This window comes from Marmota marmota, unplaced genomic scaffold (assembly GCF_001458135.2).
Source record: "Marmota marmota marmota unplaced genomic scaffold, marMar, whole genome shotgun sequence".
NCBI lineage: Eukaryota > Metazoa > Chordata > Mammalia > Rodentia > Sciuridae > Marmota > Marmota marmota.
Window position 1 is genome coordinate 1,773,106 of NW_026000019.1, and position 10,337 is coordinate 1,783,442.

The 10,337-nt window shown below is 35.6% G+C and overlaps 1 pseudogene; it reads left to right on the forward strand.

Annotated features, from left to right (window-relative positions):
* The first annotated feature begins 1,983 nt into the window (after positions 1-1,983).
* On the forward strand, positions 1,984-3,324 carry LOC107147194 (annotated as a pseudogene).
* The last annotated feature ends 7,013 nt before the right edge of the window (positions 3,325-10,337 follow it).

A 10,337-nucleotide genomic window follows, 5' to 3' on the forward strand; every position in this document is an offset into this window, starting at 1 on the left:
ATGGATAAAGCAATCATGAAATTCATATGGAAAAATAAAAGACCCAGAATAGCAAAAGCAATTCTAAGCAGGAAGTGCGAATCAGGCGGTATAGCGATACCAGACTTAAAACTATATTACAGAGCAATAGTAACAAAAACAGCATGGTACTGGTACCAAAACAGGAGGGTGGACCAATGGTACAGAATAGAGGACACAGAGACTAATCCACAAAGCTACAACTATCTTATATTTGATAAAGGAGCTAAAAGCATGCAATGGAGGGAGGATAGCATCTTCAACAAATGGTGCTGGGAAAACTGGAAATCCATATGCAACAAAATGAAACTGAATCCCCTCCTCTCGCCATGCACAAAAGTTAACTCAAAGTGGATCAAGGAGCTAGATATCAAATCAGAGACTCTGCGTCTGATAGAAGAAAAAGTTGGCTCCGATCTACATATTGTAGGGTCGGGCTCCAAATTCCTTAATAGGACACCCATAGCACAAAAGTTGATAACAAAAATCAACAAATGGGACTTACTTAAACTGAAAAGTTTTCTCTCAGCAAGAGAAACAATAAAAGAGGTAAATAGGGAGCCTACATCATGGGAACAAATTTTTACTCCTCACACTTCAGATAGAGCCCTAATATCCAGAGTATACAAAGAACTCAAAAAATTAAACAATAAGAAAACAAATAACCCAATCAACAAATGGGCCAAAGACCTGAACAGACACTTCTCAGAGGAGGACATACAATCAATCAACAAGTACATGAAAAAATGCTCACCATCTCTAGCAGTCAGAGAAATGCAAATCAAAACCACCCTAAGATACCATCTCACTCCAGTAAGATTGGCAGCCATTATGAAGTCAAACAACAACAAGTGCTGGAGAGGATGTGGGGAAAAGGGTACTCTTGTACATTGCTGGTGGGACTGCAAACTGGTGCGGCCAATCTGGAAAGCAGTATGGAGATTCCTGGGAAAGCTGGGAATGGAACCACCATTTGACCCAGCTATTGCCCTTCTTGGACTTTTCCCTGAAGACCTTAAAAGAGCGTACTACAGGGATACTGCTACATCGATGTTCATAGCAGCACAATTCACAATTGCTAGACTGTGGAACCAACCCAGATGCCCTTCAATAGATGAATGGATAAAAAAAATGTGGCATTTATACACCATGGAGTATTACGCAGCACTAAAAAATGACAAAATCATAGAATTTGCAGGGAAATGGATGGCACTAGAGCAGATTATGCTTAGTGAAGCTAGCCAATCCCTAAAAAACAAATACCAAATGTCTTCTTTGATATAATGAGAGCAACTAAGAACAGAGCAGGGAGGAAGAGCAGGAAGAAAAGATTAACATTAAACAGATACATGAGGTGGGATGGAAAGGGAGAGAAAAGGGAAATTGCATGGTAATGGAGGGAGACCCTCATTGTTATACAAAATTACATATAAGAGGTTGTGAGGGGAATGGGAAAATAAACAAGGAGAGATATGAATTACAGTGGATGGGGTAGAGAGAGAAGATGGGAGGGGAGGGAGGGGGGATGGTAGAGGATAGGAAAGGTAGCAGAATACAACAGTTACTAATAGGGCATTATGTAAAAATGTGGATGTGTAACCGATGTGATTCTGCAATCTGTATTTGGGGTAAAATTGGGAGTTCATAACCAACTTGAATCTAATGTATGAAATATGATATATCAAGAGCTTTATAATGTTTTGAACAACCAATAAAAAAAATAAATTAAAAAAAATATTAAAAGTATGAGTAAAACCCTTTTCAAAACCAAGTAACTTAGAATTAAATTGTTATACTTTAAAATGCTGACACTGATTTTTTTAAAGCAAATCTCAAATTCTAGAAAGAGACCAAAAGATATGAATAATAATAGGAATGAAATGATATCAAATGCCTCATTTGGTCACAGGATGCAAAATAGATCACCATAGTCAAATTTTAGTTAAAAAGTAAACAAAAATCAACATGGTAAAGATTGCAGAATTAGCTGGCCTGGTGTGGAGACTCCCATAGCAGGTTCCCAGCCTGCTGAGGAGGTGCTTTCACGTGACCACACTGATGTCACTGCAGATGACAGTTGTAATGCTATAAATCAAGGTATGGATGAGGAACTGGAAAGAGGTAAAAAGGTATTTTTGCTTAGGAAAGAAGTTGCTCTGTATGACAGGGAATAGAAGGTTAGCCTGGCCTGTGTAAGAAATACGGAGAAAAGAAGTTTATAGATACTTCCATATCTGAGATGGGCTTTACTGCAATTGCTGTCAGTGCAGCTATGTTGGGTTGTGGCCCATTTGTGAATTTATGACCTTCAATTCCTCCATGCAAGCTATTGACTAGGTTATAAACTCAGCAGCCAAGACCTACTATATGTCTGGGAGACTCCAGCCTGTGCCCATAGTCTTCAGGAGGCCCAATGGTGCATAGACAAGCATAGCTGCCCAGCATTCACAGTGTTTTGCCACATGGTACTGGCACTGCCCAGGCTTGAAGGTAGTCATCCCCTGGAATTCAGAAGATGTAAAAAGACTCATCAAATCAGCCATTTGAGATAACAATCCAGTGGTGGTACTAGAGAATGAATTGATGTATGGAGTTCCCTTTGAATTTCCTGCAGAAGCTCAATCCAAAGATTGTCTGATTCCTGTTGGAAAAGCCAAAATAGAAAGGCAAGGGACACATAAGGGTGGTTTCCCACTCAAGAACTGGGGCCACTGCTCAGAAGCTGCAAGGGTGCTATCTAAAGAGGGAATTAAATATGAGGTACTAAATATGCCTACCATCAGACCAATGGACATTGACACCATAGAAGCCAGTGTCATGAAGAAAAATCACATCATAATTGTGGAAGGAGGCTGACCACAATTTAGAGCAGGAGCTGAAATGTGTGCCAGAATCATGGAAAACTCTGCACTTCATTTCCTGGATGCTCCTGCTGTTTGGGTCACAAGTACAGACATCCCTATGCCTTATGCAAAGGTTCTAGAGGACAATCCTGTACCTCAGCTCAAGGACATCGTATTTACCATAAAGAAAACATTAAATATCTTGTTCAGACTTGAATATCAAGTCACTGAAATTTACTTAAAATACTTGCAAGGACTTCACCTGGATTGTATTGCAAAACCATACTATTCATAACGTTATCTCTAAGGCAACCACAAGTGCCTTTGTATTGGTGGGATGTTTATATGTGTCTGAGTAGAAGAGGCTCCACTTTCCTGACCCAGACTCCATGCTTTCATTGTCTGTTATGGTTGCCCAGTTCTTTAAGTAAATTAATGTAAAATTTTACCTCTTTTGCTAAAAACACAAGGTTATGACTGTGGCATAGTATTGATAAAAGTTAAATCCAAAAAAGATAACATGTGTATAAATAAAATGTATAACCTACAAAAAAAGGTCAACAAAAATCATTAATTTATAATCCTTTCTCCAACTATCTGGGAAAGAATTTCTAAAAGGATGAAGTCAGACTTTAAAAAATTGGACTTCCATACATTTACTTAAACAATACATTTCAGCTAATAAAAAGAAATCCCAAAGTAAAATGAAAAATGAAGTAGAAAAATTATACATAAATTTAGTGAAATTATAATATTAAGTTTAAATTTGTGTTTTGTTTAGCAAAAGAAAAAGAAAAAGACTAACAATGAGGATGATATGAATGAGGAAGTTTACTAAAGCAGACACAAGAGAAGAAGTACTTGTAGTCATCTAAAGATTTTATGTCAGTTGTAAGATATTCATATATTATTATTTTTAATCACTTCTAGGAAATTTAGGATGATTACAAAATGGCAAAAGCATAATGTGCACTTTTTCAAATATAAGAAGAAAAATAAGATCAAGAAAACATGTTCCATCTCATCAGTGATAGGAAAGGGAAAGTAGACTCCATTAAAATATTGTGGAGAAAAATTCCAAATAAAGTATTACATCCAGTACCCTGTCTTTTCGCATTTGGGATTCCCCTTTTCCCATTTTTTTATTTGTTTTTTACTGTTGTTTTTAGGCAGAGAGAGACACCTTTTTCCAGAATGATGTTTGGGACTGGTGTATATTTTGATCACTTTGAGACTCATTAGGTCTTTCCTGTTGTAAACACCCTCTATTCAATAAGATTGAATGGCAGTTAAGTGCTACCTTTCTGCACACCTATCAGAATAAACAATCCAGCAGTGATCCCCATGAATAGAAGTCTGGACCCTGAAGCAAAATACTACATAAAAAAGAGGTTTAAAATACAAAAAACACCTTTCAATTTAATTGAGAACACTAACCAGGTAATAGCAATTCTTCCAGAAAAATACTCACTCTTTCTTGGTTTGAGCTACCTGGTCATGGAAGATGGGTAGAAAAACAAAGTAAACTAAGAATAATCTAGGTTTGATTCCCACACTTTAATTGTACCTATCCAAATACCTCACTGTCCCCTGACTCTGGACTCAAGGCAGGGCTGGGAAAAAATAAACCTTTGTGAGGGGCAGTAGTTTCTGGGACATGTTCAGCATTGTGCAAGTGACCCAGCCAAACTGCAGACAGGGAGGGAGTGACACGTTGGCACAATTGTTTTCAAGTCATCCACTCCAGAATTCTGTTTGCTCCATGCTTTCTGCAAAATAAGGTCCATTGAATCGCTATTAGATTCTATAGTAGGCTCTGTGTCTTGAGCCACAATCGACATTCATGTCTGATGACTGCATTTGTATTTCCTGATAGTACACAATGTTTGGATTGTGTATTGAGGTGGTGGTGGAAATGAAGGGTGTCTGCATATAGATGGATAGTAATGAATTCCTCTCACCTTCCAATATAGTAGAATAGAGGAGACTCCGTATGGACTGATTTTCATTCTCAATTTATGCATGATCAATGTCATTTCCTGACATTAGTCCCTCTGCTATCTTCTAAATTATGACATTAATCAAATTTCTTCCTCCCTTTATCTACTTACTGTGTTTAGAGCTTCTTGTGTCTTGTTTTCCACTAAATGATATTCTAAATACTATCAACACTGCCATATTTCACCCCTAAATTTAGTTACATACATTTCCAAATAGAAATCCTTGTAGAGCAGCTCTCCTAGTAATACTATTGATTCCTTTTTACCCTTTAGGTGAATCTTCCACACAATAAAATAAATCAGGGGTTTCATATAGTTACGCTGCCCTTTCTTATTGTTCCAATTTTAAAGAGCTATTTCACAATAACAAATGTGGGCTCAGGCATCTCTCCTTGCAGCAAAAGTAACAAAGAAGCAGACAAGCTTGACTGTGATAGGATAGGTCATCCAATTCTTTGCATAAAGTACCTGTCCTCAGGGGCTACTTCTACCAGTCACATGTCTCCTCATAATTTCATCAGATGTACTAGGATAGTTTTCTTTTCAGTGGAATCCTCTTCTATTTGAATATTTCATTCTACATCCATCAATAACAGTAAGGATCTCCATTCTAGCAATATATTCACTTCTGAATCCTTTTTAGAATGTTCACTAGTTGAGTTCCTTAAAACTTCAAAGATGCATTTTCTGCAATTTGTTTTAGAGCCAACTGAGTCCTTGAGGGTGACTTAGCAGTAGCAGCAAAGACTTAAGAAATGGACTGGTTTTGTTTCCCAGACTGACTATTTGTTCTTCAATTGGTTTTGGTTTTGCTTTATAACACCATGGTCCTTGTCAGGTCAGACCTGTTTGATAGGACAATTACTAAGAAAAAAAGAAACACTCACCAAATAGTCCAAAATGGGTCTTCCTAGCAAAATACCTTACATAAAACTCATACAGAAATAAGCAGTTGTAGTTGTCTATGTTTTACAAATTCCCATCAAGTTTTATGGTAATGCTGATGAGTTATTAAACTTTGAGAACCACATATGGGTGGTGGATCATTAAGACATATGTGTCTGAGAAATAACCAGCTGCTCCCTTTAGAGTCCACGCTTTGCAATTACATAGACACAAAATAAGTGAAACTAATTCTCTATCCATATTCTGCTACCTGTATAGTCTTCTCTTTTTATGATACTACTTATTCTCCTGGTGTGATTGAACACTGAGGCCTAAGTCTTGAAGTAGTGGATAAACAATAGTCCAGTGTCTCTGAACTTTACCCTTAGTATTTTACCAGAGTTACTTTCCTTAATCTATAACTGACTTTATGAAATACAAGGGAGGGTAACTTCCTTTCTGAAGGACAGTATGGAGGCAATGAGTCTTGGATAATTAAAGCTTACCTCTCATGTTACCACAACAATCTTCTATTGCAAAATTGTCAAAACAATCTAATCGATAAAATCACCACAACTGTTTTCTTCTTGGAAATCTTTCTCTAAAATGCACTGCTTTTCTCTTTGTGTTTCTTCTTCTCCTCCTTTCCCTTCTTCTTCTCTTCCTCTAATTGCTTTTGTGGTGCCAGATCAAATCCAGGGCGCTTCAAGCACTCTTTCAGGAGTGCTGATTTTCTTTAGCATAACACAATTTTTTTAAATAAGAAAAATGTCATTTGTTACATCATCACATGGCTAGTCAGAGAAATTCTGCACTTTAAAGAAAGTCAATGTTTGTTCACCCAAAGCCCTCATTTAAAAAGAAATAATCTTGTAAAGAGCCCAACACAACATTCTTGGTTTTCTCCATTGAAATCCTCCAAAAACATAATCTTCTAATGGGATATTTTAGTGAACAGATTATAGTTTATTTTATTTTATTTTTACAGTTCATTGCAAACAGAAGTACTACTTTTCTAAAATATCTGACCTCATCTCTTGTATTTCAACTCAAAGCATGGCTCTTATTCATACTCTAGCATTTCTTTTTCTTCTAAAATTGTGCTGTAATTTCTGTAACATGTTCAGTCTGAAAGCTTAAAATCAGCCTTAAACTATAAAATTGGTCCACTAAAGCACATATGTAAACACAACATACAATTCTTACATTAAAAGTACATATGAAAATTAAACAGTGGTTTATGCCCAATATGCGTACTGCCTTATAGTCGTTATTAAATAAATATGTGATGTTTATTATTCAAAAGATAACATATAAATATATCTGAATGTACAGTTTTTTATCTCTTCATCTGAAAAATGGGTTCAACATCATGAATTTCAATATTGTTAGAAATAAAAACATCATATATAAAATCCCTATAATTATTATTGGCATTTCATCACTTTCAAATCATCTTCAATAAATATTTTCTGCATTGATTTCTTTAAACTTATATCATACTATTTTCTTCCTAGAGCAAAATAGTATATGATTTTTTTCTCTTCCAACAGGTTATTTCTTGTTGAGTTTGTTGACTATGATATTTTATTGATCCTTTGACCTATTTCTCCTAAAATTCCATATATCAACAATCTCTCATAAATGCCATTGCCTACTATTATTTATGAAATACTCCACCTTCACTATTACAATGTCTCATTCTGTTTTTTCATAATTATCAACAAAGGGTTACCAAAAAGTGAGAACAGACTGTTTATATTTTCTTTATAACTTGGCAATCTAGAAGGCATTAATATAGAAAATTGACTCAAAGGAAAATAAATGTGTGTGTTAAGATTTTGTTTTATGATAAAGGAAAATGCTAGATGATAAACCTAGAGAATAGAGTACGAAAATGGAATGAGCAAAACCCATGAGTAAACATAGGCAGCTTACTGAATGCTTACCACGTGTTCAGCATTAAAATTTCTAGATAGTTCTTCCCCTCCCTTGCTTCCTTTATGCTGACTTCTTTTTTCTTTTGTCATGTTGACTTTTCACTACCCCACGTGTCGATACTCCTTTATTCTAGAAACCATCTGACATAGGTACTACTCAATTCCAAGCAGAAAAACAGAGGCACAGATGGATTAATAATCTGTGCCCATGGTCACAAAGCTAATAAGGGACAGAGTTAAAAACTGATTATAGGTAACCATCATAATCACTCTAACCAATATTCCATGTTGTTTCTAAGAAAATATTAGGGTAAACCCAGATTAACCAAGAACCTCCCTAAGATCAAAGAGGATGAGATGAAAAAAGAGAGATTAAAATAGACTTACCTCATAAAATACACTTATTTCTGAAGGTAGAAGAAAAAGAGGTATACATAAAACATTTAATTCTAATCACATATGAGTTAAGACTTTAAAATCTATTAATAACAAAAATGGAAACTGGAAAGGGCTGAGTGGTGCACGCCTGTAATTCCAGCAGATCAACAGGCTGAGACAGGAGAATCGCAAGTTCAAAGCCAGTATAAGCAATTTAGTGAGGCCCTAAGCAACTCAGAGAGACCCTGTCTCTAAATAAAAATACCTAAAAAGGGCTGAGGATGTGGCTCAGTGGTTAAGCAACCCTGGCTTCAATCCCCAGTACAAAAGAAAAAAAGAAAAAGAAACTACCACAGCAAAAAAAAAAAACAAAAAAAACAAATAACTTTAATTCAGAAAAGGAGAAGAGAATTGCTAAAAATACAGAGAAATATTCATAGAGACCAGATTTTAAGTATTACTGGGTATAGGAAAGCTCATTTCAAGCACTTGAGTGAAAGAAAGACAAAGACACTAGGCTTAGAGGAGTGTAAGTTGAGCTTGGGGAGAGTTAGGACTGACCAAATTAGTTTGCAGGATTGCTAGCCAGGGTTATCTTGAATCTGTAACTAAGGAAAAACAGAGTACTGATTACTTGAAAACCGAAGGTTAAATTAAAGACATGTCCTCATTAACACTGTCTGTGAAACAGAAGAGTTAACATACCACACTAAAAAGCCCACTACTATTGCAAAATAAGGTGGTGTTTTTCTTTTCCAGCTTAAAATGTTAAAAGAAACAGAGAAATCTTGGTTTCAGTGAACATTTGTTTTAAATTCTTTTTTTTAATATATGTGAGTATATATATATATGTGTGTGTGTGTGTGTGTGTGTGTGTAGTTGTAGAAGGACATATCTTCGATCCTCAGCACCACATAAAATAAATAAATAAAAGATATTTTATTTTATTTATTTTATTTATTTATTTTTATGTGGTGCTGAGGATCGAACCCAGGGTCTCACATGTGCTAGGTGAGCACTCTGCCACTAAACTACGACTCCAGCCTGAACATTTCTTAAATAAGAGTGAAAACATGTATTTTTTTTTACCAACCAATTTAATAGGTAAATGACTACATCAATGTTATATCTATGTATCACAGGACTTAGAATTTTAGTTCTGCTTTGCAATATTAAGATCTTCAGGATCATTAAGGATGCTCTAAATATTTAAGTGAAGGAATTGAACTTTAAAGGCATTCTTAACAGTTTTATTATAAATTGGATGATGAAGACCATGTTGGTTTAATCTGCTAGTTGCTTGCCCTCCAAGCTCTTAGAAGAGCAGTAGGTCTATCAAATATTGATTTCCTGGTAACAGAAATAGTTATCTTCAGGGACACTATAAACTGCTGCACAAATTTCCAAGTTTCATTCTCATCTCTTAAAAGTCCTGGTACTATTCCATATTTCCCAGTTTTAAAGCCAAGGTTTTGATGAGCAGTTTATTTTTAGCCACTTTATATACTTAGGGGTAGACATTGGTTGAATTAATACTAGAAATATTAGGAATACACTTTGTACATACATACTCACTTCATTTCTTCTAGATTCCACAGTTATGTCAGATTGATCATTCATCTTTTTATTTTTAAAAGATGAATTATGCAAAATGCAAAGTGGGCATGTTATCTCTTTTCTATGTTGAAGTTTTCAGTTTCTTGCTGAATCAAAATGAGTAATGTATCCTGAACAGATTAGGCAGGGGCAGTGGAATCAAGGGAAAGTGTTCTAGCTAATTATCATCTCCCATATGCACCCATGAGAACAACAGATCAAGTCCCAAAGATGAGATTTCTCTTCTGCAATTATTGCAATCACAGCTCTCTCTTCCCATCCTTCCTTCCTTCATGTTGACTTCTTTTATTTTTACTTCTTGTGTAAATGGCTCAAAAGTTTTAGGTTACTGAGTCCTGAATAAAATATGTTTTCTTTTCCAAATCCCTGCCCCATTGGTTGCTGTTAGTGTGGGCTTCCAGCGCGGGCAGAAATATCATAGCACTTCACAAGGACACATTTTAGGTCACGCCGATAGACTGACTTCTACAAGGCACTCACTGAGGAGTTTAACAATTCTCTTTATATGTTAGCATCCTGACCTCTATGTGAGTTTTATAATGGAAGATGTTTATTTAGGTTTCCTCCATATCTTGGTATTTGACAAATGCACAATATTAATAATAGTGAATTTGTTAAATCGTCCACTTAACTTTTAAATGGTGACAAAATAAATA